Here is a 13,781-nt window from a genome sequence, read left to right as displayed (position 1 = left end):
AGGAGTCCGGGGGCTGAGCCAGGTGGCCCACATTTTCAAAGCACAACCCAAACAGTGACGCGCCTAAAAGCAGCGCGCCCAATCACAAAGCCCGCCGACTAACGGAACCCGCTTTCCCAGCACTGCTGCCAACAGGCAAAAAAGAAGAAAAGATTTAGGAGAACTTGGCAGCTACCGGCGACCACGGCCCGGGGCAAAATGGTGGCCCACTGCGGCCTATATATTCCAGGGCTTGGGTCCCAGCTTGGGGGCGGCTTTGAATCAGCCCTAATGGGAAGATGGGTACTGTTAGATTCTGCCCCGGGTGTGTGGCCCCCCAACCCTAAGGATTCTCCATCCTATAGTCATGGGAAGGGAGGGCTGGGGCGAGCTGGGGAGGCAGCTCTCAGGGTCAACTCCCAGCTCATCTCTTTTTTTTTTTTTTTCTTGAGGCAATTAGGGTTAAGTCACTTGCCCAGGGTCACACTGCTTGGAAGTGTTCAGTGTGTGAGGCCAGATTTGAACTCAGGGCAGGGCAGCTCATCACTTCAGACCAACGGCCATTCCCGATTAACTCTCCCTCATCTGGACCCAGCCGAGCATCCGGCCCCGGGCCTTCAACGGGCAGGGTTGCAGATTGCTGTTGAGGCTTGAGCGATTTGGCTGGGATGAGGCGACAAGTTCCTCCCCTCCCTAGCCCCCCGCTTTATTTTTTTTAACTTCTACTTAAAAGAGGAAGAGAAATCAGTCTGAGGAAAAGCTTGCCATATCCCTTTCTAGTTTACAGAATTTTCTCAAAGCCTCATGGGTCAGCTCCATGTCAAGAGGCATAGATTGAAGGGGGAAAACATTGTTTATTTTGCTTTTCAGAGAAAGAAAAGGAAAAGGAGCCCTGCCATGTTCAGAAACGAAAATAGAACGAGCTCGGTGGCCTTCAAACAGCAAGCCGGCCCCAAGCACGCCACGGCGTCGGACGCGGCACCGCTGGGGAGAAGGCCTGGGAGGGAAGGATATCCGGGGTTCTCCCTCCTTGAGGAGCGGGGATCACAGGAAGAATAACAAGGTAGTGGGCCCAGCTAGAGCCGACCACTCCCCTCCGAGGCTCACCTCTGACCTCTCCCGCCACACACCGAGGCCGAGTCCCTGAGCTGCCGCCTTGCAAGGCAGGCATGGGCAGGGACCCCATTTTCACCGTCAGAGTCCATTGTGGCAACCCGAGCGGGCAGGAGAGGCCCTCCCCCACGGCCTACTGGGATTTGCCTGGGAAATCCCAGTTAGTGCGGCCCGTCCAGCCCGACCCCCTGCTGGGAGTTAAGGGAAAGACTTAGGGAACACCAACAGACACACCCACGGCCCCCCGCATCCACACCACCCGCCTCAGGCAACAAGGGCAAGATGGCAGCAAAATGTTCATGCTGTTCTTGCCTCCGGCCTCGGACACACTCGGACTCAAGCTGCCCCACAGACAACGTCCCTGGACAAGTCAGGAAATGTCACCCCTTTGGGCCTCAGTTTCTTGTTCTATAAAATGACGTCCAAGGCTCCTTGTAGCTCGGAATCTACGAGCTCACGGGCCTGATCCATCTAGCTCTGGGGAAGAAGACAAATGCAACTTGAGGCTTGGTTTCCCCTGGCTAACTTTCTCTAGGATTCAGTGACAATTGTGGCCTTGGGCACCAGGCTTACTTTGCCCCTCTGTTCTCTTGGACCAGACTCTGAATCAAAATCATCTCCTAGAACTTAAAGCCAGAAGCCCCGTGGGGCAGAAAGAACAGCTGATTGGGACCTGAGGACCTGGATTCAAATCCTGGCTCTGTGTGACTCTGGGCAAGTGATTCCCATTTCAGGCCTCAGTTTCCTCCTCTGTAAAATGGGAGAGTAGGACTAAATGACCTCTGAGGTCTTTTCTAGTTCTAAATCTTCCCAAACCCAAGCTTTGGGCCAAAAGATCACGTGAGGGCCATTGCCCCCTAAGTCAATGCCCTCTCCAGGCCACATCTATAGCGTCATCAGGGAAAGGGGCTACAGACTCTGCCATGAACACCGATGCCCTCTGGGACCACAGGGTTGGGACCCGCCGGGCCAGGGCTGATTGGCAGCTGCTGGAAAATTCCTGTGACTCAAGCCCAGATGAGGGCAGCAGGCCGAGGCCCGAGGCTCCGTGTGCACTCTTGGGTCTCATTAGTGGCGGTGGGCTCCAGGGTGGGTGGGCTCCCGGCTCTCAAGGTCCCCTCCTGGTTTTTGGTCCCCCAAAGTAAGGGAGCATGAGCCAGGCCCCCCCGTACTCTAGGCCTGGGGAAGGCCACGGTTGCTGGACCACCCCCAGAGAGGCGCCCGCCCCCGTTCCTAGGAGACGAGGAGCTCTTTCTGTACATCTTGTTCCAAGTCTTATCTGAGTCAAGATGGCAAAAGCTTTCTTGGCCAGCTCTCGGAACAAGAAGAGACCTTTACGAATGTGTCCCGAGACTGCTCGGCACCCTCCCTGTGGCCCCCCCCAATCCACCTTTCCAGAGAAGCCACCCCACCGTCCCCCGTGGCCTCCTGGGCAAGAAACCAGGCCCAGGGGGGGCTGGGGTATCTCCCTGGGGTCACTGAGTTTAGGCTCCATGTAGAAGACAGCTTGTGGGTACACGTCCCAAAGCATGAGCCAACTGAGGCACTAATTAGGAAAAACAGGTTTCTACGTGGGGTGCCTTCCGCTGGGCACAGGCTCTGCTGGTGGCTTGAAGGCCCTGTGTTCTGGGGGGTTCTGCTTGTAGCAGAAAGCCACGGAAGATCAGCTCTGGAAAGAACCCAGAATTCAGGCGTTTCCCAAACCTGTTCTGTGCATGAGCACCCGGGGCCATGTGGGAACAGTGGACGGAGCCACACTTCTGGGCACGTGGCCTTTGTGCCAAGGGACTGAGCGGAATCTGGCTTCCGTAGTCACTCTAGGACTCGCTTCGGCCCAGATGGGCCGAGCAAAGGAGATCAGAGTGGGGGGGGGGGGGGCTGAGCGGTATAAGGGACGTGGCTTGTGGGAGGGCCACAGCCTAGGTGCCGGCCATTCTGTGAAGCCCAAGATGCTTCCCCAGAATGGGAGCAGGGGCCACGGGAGGCCCATGTGACTCGGCTGGGGCTGGGGAGCAGGACAGGAAGTGTAGCTTCACAGGAGCTTTGGGTAGCAGGCAGAAGCCGGGGGTTATGGGCTCATTGGAGGCTGGCCGGGCCCAGATGTGTGCCCACCAGATTCTCAAAGAGCCCACCTTCTTCTAAGGGACTTGGGCCTCTCACCTTCATGTCTCCTTCATAGCCATCCCAGGATGGGTACATTATTGCTCTTTAACAGCTGGGGCTACTGACATCAAGGGTTCAAGGGCCCTCCCTTCCCCCTGTGCTGTTCCTCCCTGTCCCCGTGGGCCTGGTTTCATCCTCCCTACAATAAAGGTACTAGAATACCGAGGGGGGTTTGTACCTGTAAACTAGAGTCTGCCTCAATTATCCAATGGGACAGGGTGGGGGGGGGGAGGCCAGGACCCCAGGGTCTCCCAGCTCCGGGCCGTCTGCCCCTTGGAAACTCAAGACCGAGTTTTGTCATCTCGTCTGGGATTCTCAAGGGGCTGGCCCCCAAGGGGAGCACAGCAGGGCCAAGCGAGGGCCGGGGCGGGGCGGGAAGGAGGCTCCGCGGACGCCACCATGGATCCTTGGCCCGGGAGCCAGGAGAGCACAGGTGTGCCACGGAGCAGGTGCAGGGCTGACAGCCAACGCTCCAGACGTTCATACCTGAGGGCCTGAGTCACTCCATAGGAGACGACTGCAGAGCAGAAGGGGAGAGAGGCGCGGGAGCCGGGGAGAGGAAGTTTGGCTCCTCCCACCCCTTCCCTCGCCTCCCGCTGCTACCTGTCCTCTCTGGCCCGCCCGGGGAAGGCTTGGGCGGAAATCAGCTCAGCACAATGAAATCCTCCGGCCAACTTTCTCCCCTCACAGATCCCCAACACCCACCTGACCTCAGGAAGCCCCAGAAGAACTCAGACGACCAGAGTTGCCATCTTGGGCACTTGGCCACAAATCGCAGGCCATCAGCCGCCCTTCCCTAAAAGGAGCCTGGGTTCGGCACAGACGGAAGAGACTCTTTGAACTCCTCACACCCAGAGTGCAGAGGAGGGGCCTCCGAGGCAACCCCCAAGACAATGACAAAGGTGTGGCTGGAAGCCGGCCCGGCTTCTTCCACACTGGCCCGGAGAACCAGGGGCCCCCGGCCTCTCTTTCCTTCAGTGGGCTCCCGTCCCTCCCTCGCCCCAACCCCACCAAAGAAGGAGGACGCCTCACGGGAGCGAGGCCTCCTCTACGCCAACGGTCCCCAAAGCGTCCAGAGGCCCTCGAGCACCCACCCAGCCGCCTTCAAACACAGGTTTGGGAGTAGACACCAAAGGCCTTTGGTGTGTCTTTCATCAAGTCAATCCAATGCCACGTGGCCGACCGGACGCCAGCCCGGGCCCCCAGGAAACCTCAGGGAGAAGAGGGCGAGGAGGCCAGCAGAGAGAGGCCAAATGGACGACAGGGAAATCAGATTTCTCTTAGAGGAATCAATGCTCAATGGCTCACGGCCTCGAGTGGGCACTGGGGAGAGCCAGTCTCACTAATTTGGGACAAATTTCAACTCTTTGAAAAAACCCAAATGAGTGCGGTGGAGTGGAATGGGCTGGGGGAGGGGCCGCAGGGCCCGTGGGGACTTTCTAAGGGCCAGTCTGCCCCCCTCCCCAAAGGACTTCATAAAAGGCCATCTGAGGGCCCCCATCTCCATGGCCTAGCTCCTCGTTTTGTAATAGAAAATAAATCAAATCAAATAATAAAATGGAAGAAGCGTAGCCGGGACACGGGATTTTTCACCACTGCCCCTGTTAACGCTCAGCCCAATCCGTTCTGTGATGTCAGCAACCCCCTCCCCACAAATATGTCAAGCATGCTCCCCCCCCCTCACCCCAAGGCCTGGGGTTTCTTGGCTCCTTCTCTGATGGAGTCCAGGCCTCCGGGATAATGAGGACCATGTGCAGGAAAATGGGCTTTGGGGGGACACCCCCCCATGCTGCAGCCTCGACTGCCTTAGGAAGAATGAGCAAACTGCTTCTGGCAGATCATTTGTCCTTATTGGGGGGATCAAACCCCAAGCCCCCCGGGGCAGGAGGCTGTGTAAGAACGACGGCCGAGGAGTCAGACCGGAGGCTCGGGGGGCGGCGGGCACAGAGTCGCCGGCCCCCCTTCCCCGATTATCCACCTTGACGTCGTGTGTTATTCCTGACATCCCTTTGAGGGGATTCCAGGCCCGCGTGCGCGGCAAACGCGCGTGCCCCAGAGAGGCCGGCGGACGCACGTTCCAGTCCTGTCGTGGCTAAGCCGGCCTCCATTCCTGGCTACCGTCAAGAGGCGGTACGAGACAAATCGGCCTCCCGAAGCGTGGCTCGGGTGCCTCCCTGCTACCCTGGTTCTTTTTGTTGTTTGTTTTTTGTTATTTATTGCTGAGGCAATCGGGGTGAAGTGATTTGCTCAGGGTCACCCAGCCAGGAAGTGTTCGCCACCCCATTTCTTTAATTTTTTGGGCAAGCTTGAAAAGCTTTGGAACCTCCACTGGACACATTCTATTCCTCACTGTCCCGGTATATGTGTCATAAGGAGATGTTGATCTACGGGACGAGGTCTCAGAGCCTCAGCTTGGGGGAGGGGGAGGAAGCAGGGGTCTAGGCGAGAGAGGATGGCTGGACAATCCTATCTCCAATCAGTTCTGGCTGTGAGCCCCCATGGGCACCACGCATCAGGGAAGAGAAGGGGGTGGGGGAGAAGGGGGTGGAGGAGCAGGAAAAAAAGGCAAGCTCATTAAAAAGAGCAAAGGTCCAAGACCCTGCTACAAGGAGGGGGTGAGACTCATTGCGGGACCTAGGACTCTCTTTGTTCAGGAGCCCTGGGTTAGAATCCCAGCTACCTGTGTAAATCCTTTTTTTCTGGCAGCCTCAGTTTTATCCTCTGAGAAATGGCTCTAAATTGATAGTTCTATTAAAAAAAAAAATCTACCCAATGATCCCTAAATCTGTCATGTGGCAATCATCACAGATTCGGAGACAGCTGGGTCTTCAGAAGTCATCATCCACTCCTTCTTCCAGAAAAGGAAACCGAGGCGCAGAGATTGAAAAGCCTCAGAATCTCTATGAATTCATGAGTTGCTGGCACTATACAAGCCGCCACGTCCAAGCCAGCAGGGTCCGAGTAACAGATTTCCAGGGCTTTTGTTAGGAGTAGCCGCCATGTATACACACTATTATCTTTCTTCAACCTCCCCCCAAACCCAAAGAGCTCCCCTGAACTCCCACCATCCTTTTCTACTGGGCTTCAACTGAGAAGACTCGAGTGAATTGCTCAGGGTCACACAGCTATGATGAGTATCCGGGGTCCAATCCCCACGGGGTTATTGGCTGTCTCTAGGTTTGCCCTCTGGGAGCTCTTCTACCCATTTAATGATCACAAGATCCTGGAGTTAGAGACATAAAGGACCTTAGAGAGTGGGATCATTTTCAGAGGTGGGAACCGAGGTCCAGGGTCACGAAGTACCTCGCCAACTTGGATCGCCGAGGTGGCAACGGACAGGGTGGGCATTAGGAGCGAGGGTCTCAAATTTCAGAGCCTGAGATTCTCCCTAACCCTCAGAGCCCCAGCCTTTCCATTCCAGCAGAGGCAATCCCAGAATTCATCACTATCCAGGTTTTACGCAGCCAAAGCTAGAAGAAGCAGGTGCCGGTTCGACAGGGACCCCCAGAGGGCTCGGCCACACAGCCTCCGAAGCCGAGAGCTGTGTCCCGGATGGGACAGGTCCCTCACTCACCTGCCCAAGATGGCAAGCTCTATGGCTCATCTGAAGCCCCTCCCATTCTTCCTCCCTTCGGCCAATCCCGGGGACCCCAGTCACAACGACTTTCCCTGTCCCGGCTCGGGTATGTTCCCATCCATGGAGGCGGGCCTCCTGGGCAGCTGCCCTCCGCCCCGACCTCCCGAGCGGACAACCCCAAGCCCAGGCTCTCGGCCAGAATCCCAGAAAAAAAGCTCATTCCTGAAAAGCAGCAACAAGCGGCAAAGGACGCCGGCAGGCTGGTCCCGAGCCTCCCTCCTCGGAGATGTCCCCTGAGCGAAGGCCCTCCGCACGGCACCTGCGGAGCCTTCCCCGGTGCTTTTCCCTCCTTTGTCTCCTTCCCATAGCTCAATCTCACTTAGACAGGTCCCATTATCCGCAAGGTCGTTAAAGCAAATGATTTGTGTTTCCCCTTCTCCTCCTCCCGGGCCTCCCTCGTTCCGAAGCATTCCTGGCACACCCAGGCCGAGGCCGTCTTTACAGGGGTGTCGTGACACCCTGCCCCAGGCAGCCCTGCCAAATGATTTAGGAACAAACCACAGCCCTCGCCTTTTCCTGGGGGGCGACCACAAACGATGGGCCAGAAGATACGGCGGGGGGGGGGGGGACTCACCAAAGCTCTGAGGCCTTGAGGTTCTCTCGGAACTCCAGGAACGGAGCCTTGGACGAATCTCCTCGGGACGCACGGAAGCGGCTTCCCCGGCGCACACTCACGCGCAGGCCTCTGGGACCCGAGACTGAAAGGCAACGAGCACAGTGGAGTTAAAGGCGAGGCAGCTCACGGCCATCTCCTTGTGCTTTCTGCCTCCCCCCCGACTGGTCACCCAAGGGAAGCGCTGAGGTCCAGGCAGAAGTCCAGCGGGCGAGAGGGATGAGCGACTCCCCCTCACGGAGGCAGAGCCCGGACTCCAAGGGACCTTGGGAGTCAGTCGCTCCGGCCCGGGTCACAAGAGCCCAGGCAAACGGGCGGCGGCCTCTCCAGCACGGAGAAACTTGGCCACCTCCCCAGGCAGCCAAGTCCGCTCGGGGCTAGCTCTAGTTATGAAGGAGGTGACATCTAGCCCCAACCAGGCTGGCTGCCTCGGTCTCTCCTAGATTTCTCTCTGTCTCTGAGTGTGTGTCTCCTTTACCTCTGTCCCTCCCTCTCTCTATCAGTCTTTTTCTGTCTCTGTCTCTTAGATCTCTGTTTCTGTTTCTCTGTCTCCCACTAACTTTTTTCTGTCTCTGTCTCTTAGATCTCTTTCAGTCTGTTTCTCTGTGTCTGTCTCCCTCTGTCCCTCCCTCTATCTTGTTTCTGTCTCAGAGCTGTTTGTCTCTTCTGTTAGAAATCTTTCTGTTTCTTAGATCTCTCTGTCTGTCTGTCTCTGTCTCCCTCTGTCCCTCCCTCTCTCTATCTTGTTTCTGTCTCTGTCTCTTACATCTCTTTCAGTCTGTTTCTCTCTGTCTCTGTGTGTCTCCCTCTGTTCCTACCTCTCTCTATCTTTTTTCTCTCAGTCTCTTAGATTTCTGTCTCTTCTGTCTGTCCCTCCCTCCCTCTCTCGTGTCTTTTTCTATCTAGACCTGTCTCTTAGATCTCTGTTTTTTGTTTGTTTCCTTCTCTCTTTTTCTCTGTCCTTCTCTCTGTCCCTCCCTCCCTGTCTTTTTCTGTCTCTGTCTCTTAGAGCTTGTTCTGTCTCTTAGAGCTTGTTCTGTCTCTTAGATTTCTCTTCTCTTTCCCTATCTCTTTTTCTGTCTCTGTGTCTTAGATCTGTCTTTTTGTCTCTGTTTCCTTCTCTCTCTGTGTCCCTTCCTCCCTCTGTCTCTCCTTTTCTGCCTGTGTCCCCCCCCCACCCGGTGTCCCTCTTTCCCTCCCTCCCTGTCTCCCTGCTAGCCCCCACTCCAGCTCCTAGTGCCATTCCCTCTAAGGTTACCCACTATCCATCTGCTCCGGCTCTCCCTGACACCCACCCCTCTAGGTTCACGTCGTCCACTCTGTTCTGGCGTGAGCTCCCAGAGGCTGGGGCCGGCCCGTGCTCCCTCCAGCATTTAGCACCACGCAGGGGAACTGCTGCTTCGTGGCCGCCTCCCCTTCCTCTCCTTGTTCTTCCCTCAGGGGTCAAATGGAGCAGCCCAGCCCTTCTGGGAGGTAGTGGAGCACTTGCTCTTGCTCCCCCCCCCCCCACTGCAGCCCACCTTCCCTCCCATTTCTCCCATAGATCCTCACGCTCTGGCCCACCCGGGAAGGGTACAGGGGAGCACCACCCAAAGCTCGGGATGACATCCTTGGAGCTCACCTAGCCCGACTCCTTTTCAGGGAAGAAGAAACTGAGGCTCTGAGAAAGGAAGGGCTTTGCCAAGGTCACCAGGGAATCACTGACAGAAACGGGCCTTCCCAGTACAGTGCACGTGGCCTAATGTTACCCCTCTGTGCCTCAGTTTCTGTCCCAGTGGGTGGGAAAACTGTCCCATCCTGGGCTCATCTCCTGCCAAAACTTGGGGGAGAACGCCACCGCTTCAGACGCGGCGGCGACCCGTTCGTTGCCATCCCAGGTGCCCCTGCCTCCGTGAAGAAGGAACGGAGCGAGTGTGGCAGGCGCCCCCATCCTCTCGGCTTCCTGCACTTTCCCCCTAGACTCGTGGAGTCTCTTTTCTTCCCAGAAAAGGGGAGGGGGGCCTCCCCCGCTTCCCCTGATGGGAGACCCCTGGGGCCGAGGCCATTTGTCCTTGACTTGGGACGGTGGGCCGCCCCCCCCCCCCAGACCCCGCGGGGTCGTCCAGACCGCAGCCCTTAGGCCAGGTGTCACAAAAAGGCGGCTAAGCCAGAGCTCGCTCACTTTGCCAAGTGGGCCCCCAATCCCAGGTGCCTCTCCCAGGCCCACAATAGGTGTGGCCCTGAAAAGGCAGCATTGCTGCCGCTGCCGCTGCCGCTTAATTGAATTGGTGGAAAGCAAAGGCCTTTCAAAGGGAGCTGGCTCCGGCACACAAAGCCTCCGTACATTCTTCCACAAAGCCAGGGGCCCCTCAATGCTGATTTGGGGCATCTCAAGGGCCCCTCTGCACAAAGGCCGGCTCCCACTAGTTGCTAATGGGCTTCGCTTTAGCCTGTTTTCAGCATTCATCTTTGGCAAAACATAAGGGGGGAGGGCAGCAGATAACATTAGAGCCCCAAAGAGAGAGGAGGCTCCCCTCCTCTCCCTGGGCCAGCGGAATCAAGAGGAAGGGGTGGGGGAGGGGACGGCTTCAAGGCCTCAGTGGTAGCGCTGCAAAGTTTATATCGTCTCCCTGGGTCACCCCTTGGGAGATGGGTCTTCGTTTTACAAATGGAGAAACTGAGGCTGGCTTAAGCATTTGAAGTGGGATTAAACCCACAGCAGCCAGTAGCTCTAACCACTGAACCTGCTGCCACCCTAGCTATACAAAGTTTCTGCAATGGTAACCGACCCTTCCATCTGCAGGGGAACTGGCCGTTTACTCCGTCTCTTACTTGGGCACCGTGACGACCTTGGGAGAGTTAGAGGGGGGAGAACCTGCCACTTTCAATGGGCAGGAACTCACAGGAACTTAGCAGCTCACTTGTTTGGAAACGGCTGAGCGGCAGAAGACAGAAGACGCCCAGCCCGGGAGCACGGGCGTATTCGCCCCATCACCGGCCTGAAAGACCTCCCTCCATCACTGCGGCGGTTCCAAGCGGGCCGGGCGGCTGCAGAGGCTGCTTCCTCCGGCAGCCGGCCCCCGAGGAGGCCAGATCTCCCGGCTCCAAAAGCTCAGTCACCGTGGAGGAGGGTACCTGGCTGCAAGCATTTCTCTGCTTCCTGCAGATCAGCCCCCCCTCACCCTGAGTTCTCCCCCCCACCCATAGAAATGCAGAACTTGGGGGGGGGAAGAAATCAACGACACTGGGGGAAGGAGGGAAGAGTGTGAGAAACTCATTTTGAATCCAAACTGGGATGGGGCAGGGGGATGCCTTAAAAAGCTGGATCAAAAGAAGAGTGACAGGCAGGAGAAGGGCCGAGTAATTACAAAGCCACCCTTTTAAAGGATGAGCTGGACCCGCACGGGAGCACGGGGACTGCCGGAGCTGCTCTAATTCAAGGAGTGGCTGGGATCAAGAGGTCAGGGAGTCCAAGCCCCTACCTTCGGGCCCGGCAAAGCGCTCGGCCCCTTCTAGAAAGAGATCATTGCCCTTAGCCTTCCAAAGCTCCTCCAGCTCTAGCCGACATCCCCTCCCGCCCCAACTCGGAACTGGGTTTGGTTTCCCAAAGCTTAACTTTGCAGACCGGAGAACTGAGAGGTCGGATGCTGTGAGAGTTCTGTCTAGTCCCCGAGCCCCGAGCCCAACACTTGGAATACTCCCAACGCTCATGGATTGCAAGGGCAGTTTTTAAGCCCTTCCCCATCAGGTAGAACGTCTGCGATAAGATCAAAAGCAACAGAGGTGGGAAAAAGACGGGATTCCCTAAGGGTCCGAGGGATTGCTTTGGGGTCACTCGGGCCTGTGTTCTAGTTGAGATGGGCTTATTCGGGTCACTTTATTTTTCCTAAACCTCAGACAACAGCCCTGAGTCTCTCCACCAGTTTTTTTTAAACAAAGACAAAAACCTGCAAAAAGGGCTGGCATTAGTGCCTTCTATTGGATTAAAGCAGAAGTCTTTTAAGGGGCGTCTGTGTGCGGGTGCGTGTCCACTCGCGGTTGTCAGAGCAAGGCTGGGGATCCACTTCAAAGCAAAGAGTTACTTTCTCCAGTGCGGCTTTAGATCAGTCATACTTGGATCATGTAACCAAGAACTTAGCCATTCACTGAAGTGTGACCTTGGCCAGATCTTAGGTGGCCTCGTATTCTTCCTGGAAAAATGGAAATGAGACTAAATGCCCTCCCAAGGTTCCGTTCCCCCCCCCCCCCCCAGATCTGAGAACTGCCAGCTTTTCTGAAGAAAGGGAATTGGGGGAAGTAGAGGCATGGAGAACGAGAGTTAAGGTCGCACCCAAGCCTCCGGATCTGGGCTGAAATTGGAGTTAGCAGCTGGAAATGAGGAGTCCCTCCATAGAAGCACCTGGCCATTAATGAGCCCCAGGCTGCCTATAAAATGCACAATTTGGTCAGCCTAAGTCTTCTCTCCCAGCTGATCTGAAATGCTATACCCTTTAAAATTGGCACCCAATAACCTCCCCTTTCCCCTGCTGCCTGTGTGCGAGCCCTCCCCTGGGTTAAGCAAAGGAAAACTCTAAAAGGCAATCCAACACAGCTCGGGGGGCAGTTGGGCTGGGACCACAACCACGGCCACGGTCTTAGTGATGTCCTAAAAATAACAGAGGTAAAGAGCCCCTCCCCACCTCTCCTTTGCCCCAAATAGGATTCCAAACCACTCTGCGGTGCCCCCCTTGCGGGCGCTGCCTCAGGACTCTGGACACGAGCAGACTGTAGTCCCCTAAACGGGTGTCCCCTAAATGGGGGCCACAAGCCTAGCCTGACATGGCCCTGGCTCTGGGAGCGAGGGAGGCCGCCCGGTTAGTGAGCCGGGCCATTCACGCCTTGGACACAAGCTAGCTGAAGCCTTCCCTGCACACTCCCGGACAGCAAATGGCACAAGTACAAAACGTCTGTGGGGACTGGAGGAGGAAACTGAGGCACAGAGTGGGTAAATGACCCATCCCACGTCCTGAAGCACGGAAGTATCTCAAGTGGGGTTCAAACTCCTGCCTTTAGAGTGGGAGCGTCAATCCCCAGCTCCCCTCCCACCCAGAGGCGCACCCCCCCTCCACTCCCTCCACACCGGGTACCTCGACCCAGCCTTGAAGAATGGCTGTGATCTACAAGTGGGGGGGGGGGGACTCAATCGGTGACTATCTGCAACGACTATACCATTCTATTCCCCCCCCTTCTCCATCGCCAATCCAACGGCCTTGGAGAAATCTCCGAGTTGAAAGTGCCATGCTGCCAGGGGCCCTCTTCCCGGCTCATCCGGCCCAGGATGCCCCGGGCTCTAAGTTCGGTATCTGTTGGTGACACTAACTGGGGTCTATCCCGAGCGTCACCGAAACCCCAGCCGCCGCCCCCCCCCCAACAAGTACAGTCGTCGAAGAGGGAGGCACCGGGCGCGCCTGGCCCACATGCACCGCGGCTTCCTGCCCAGACACTTAGCAGCGAGAGGCCGAAGCGCTCTTGCCCCGGGGCTACCTTGGACCCCCGACGGAGGTGGGGCCGGGCCGGGCCGGGCTTCCCGGGGCTCGTTCGCGCGGAGCTCCACCTGCCCCGCGGTACCCACGGAGCCCGCAGCGTAGACGAGGCGCGCGGGTGCCCACGCCCGGCCGCTCGCGCCGTCACAAGTCGGGGGCCCCCCCCCCCCCCCCCCACCCTGGGCCGGTGACGCTGCGCCTTCCCCGCTCGCTCCCTCGCTCGCTGCTTACCTCGGGCTCAGGTGGCCGGAGCCGCGGGCTGGGCGCCGCCTGGGCCGCCGCCGCCTCTGCCGCCCTGCAGCCGGGGCTCGGGTCGCGGACAGCTGCTGGAGGAGGATGCGGGCGGGCGGCCGCGGAGGGGAGCCTGGGGCAGGCTGCAGCGCCGCGGAGGCAGGGACTACCCCGGCCCTTCGCGGAGGGAAGGGGCGTGCCTGCTTCGAAGGCGGCTGGAGCCAGGCGAGGACTCGGACGGAGCGCACCGAACCCCGGACGGCCGGAGCGAGAGACAGACACCCCGACACACCGAAGGTAGGGAGCGACTGCGGACCACTGGGTGTCTGGCTATTATTCTTCTAGTGGGGAACAGCTCGGCCCGCCCCCGGGCAGGGGGGTGGGGCAGGGGGCGGCAGGGGGCAGGAGGAGGAGAGGAGGGAGGGGGGAGGGGAGAGAAGGGACCCAGTCCGGCCCGATCGGCCGCCGGGGTGGGGACGGAGAGGGAGGGGACAGAGGGGAGGGGGGACAGGAGGCGGAGAGGAGGGAAGGAGGAGGGGCCGAG

At 58.0% G+C, this 13,781-nt stretch overlaps 1 protein-coding gene across 1 annotated transcript in view; it reads right to left on the bottom strand.

The window, feature by feature from the left end:
* AMOT (angiomotin) overlaps nt 1-13,577 on the bottom strand; it is a 58,395-nt gene extending 44,818 nt beyond the window's left edge. The window contains exon 1 of the mRNA XM_031945124.1: nt 13,238-13,577. The gene's annotated coding sequence lies outside the window, so the exon portion shown is untranslated. The remainder of the gene's footprint in view (nt 1-13,237) is intronic.
* Between the last annotated feature and the right edge of the window lie 204 nt (nt 13,578-13,781).

The sequence above is a fragment of the Sarcophilus harrisii genome, chromosome X (genome assembly GCF_902635505.1).
Source record: "Sarcophilus harrisii chromosome X, mSarHar1.11, whole genome shotgun sequence".
NCBI classification, from domain to species: domain Eukaryota; kingdom Metazoa; phylum Chordata; class Mammalia; order Dasyuromorphia; family Dasyuridae; genus Sarcophilus; species Sarcophilus harrisii.
This window is presented reverse-complemented; position numbering and strand designations above follow the sequence as displayed.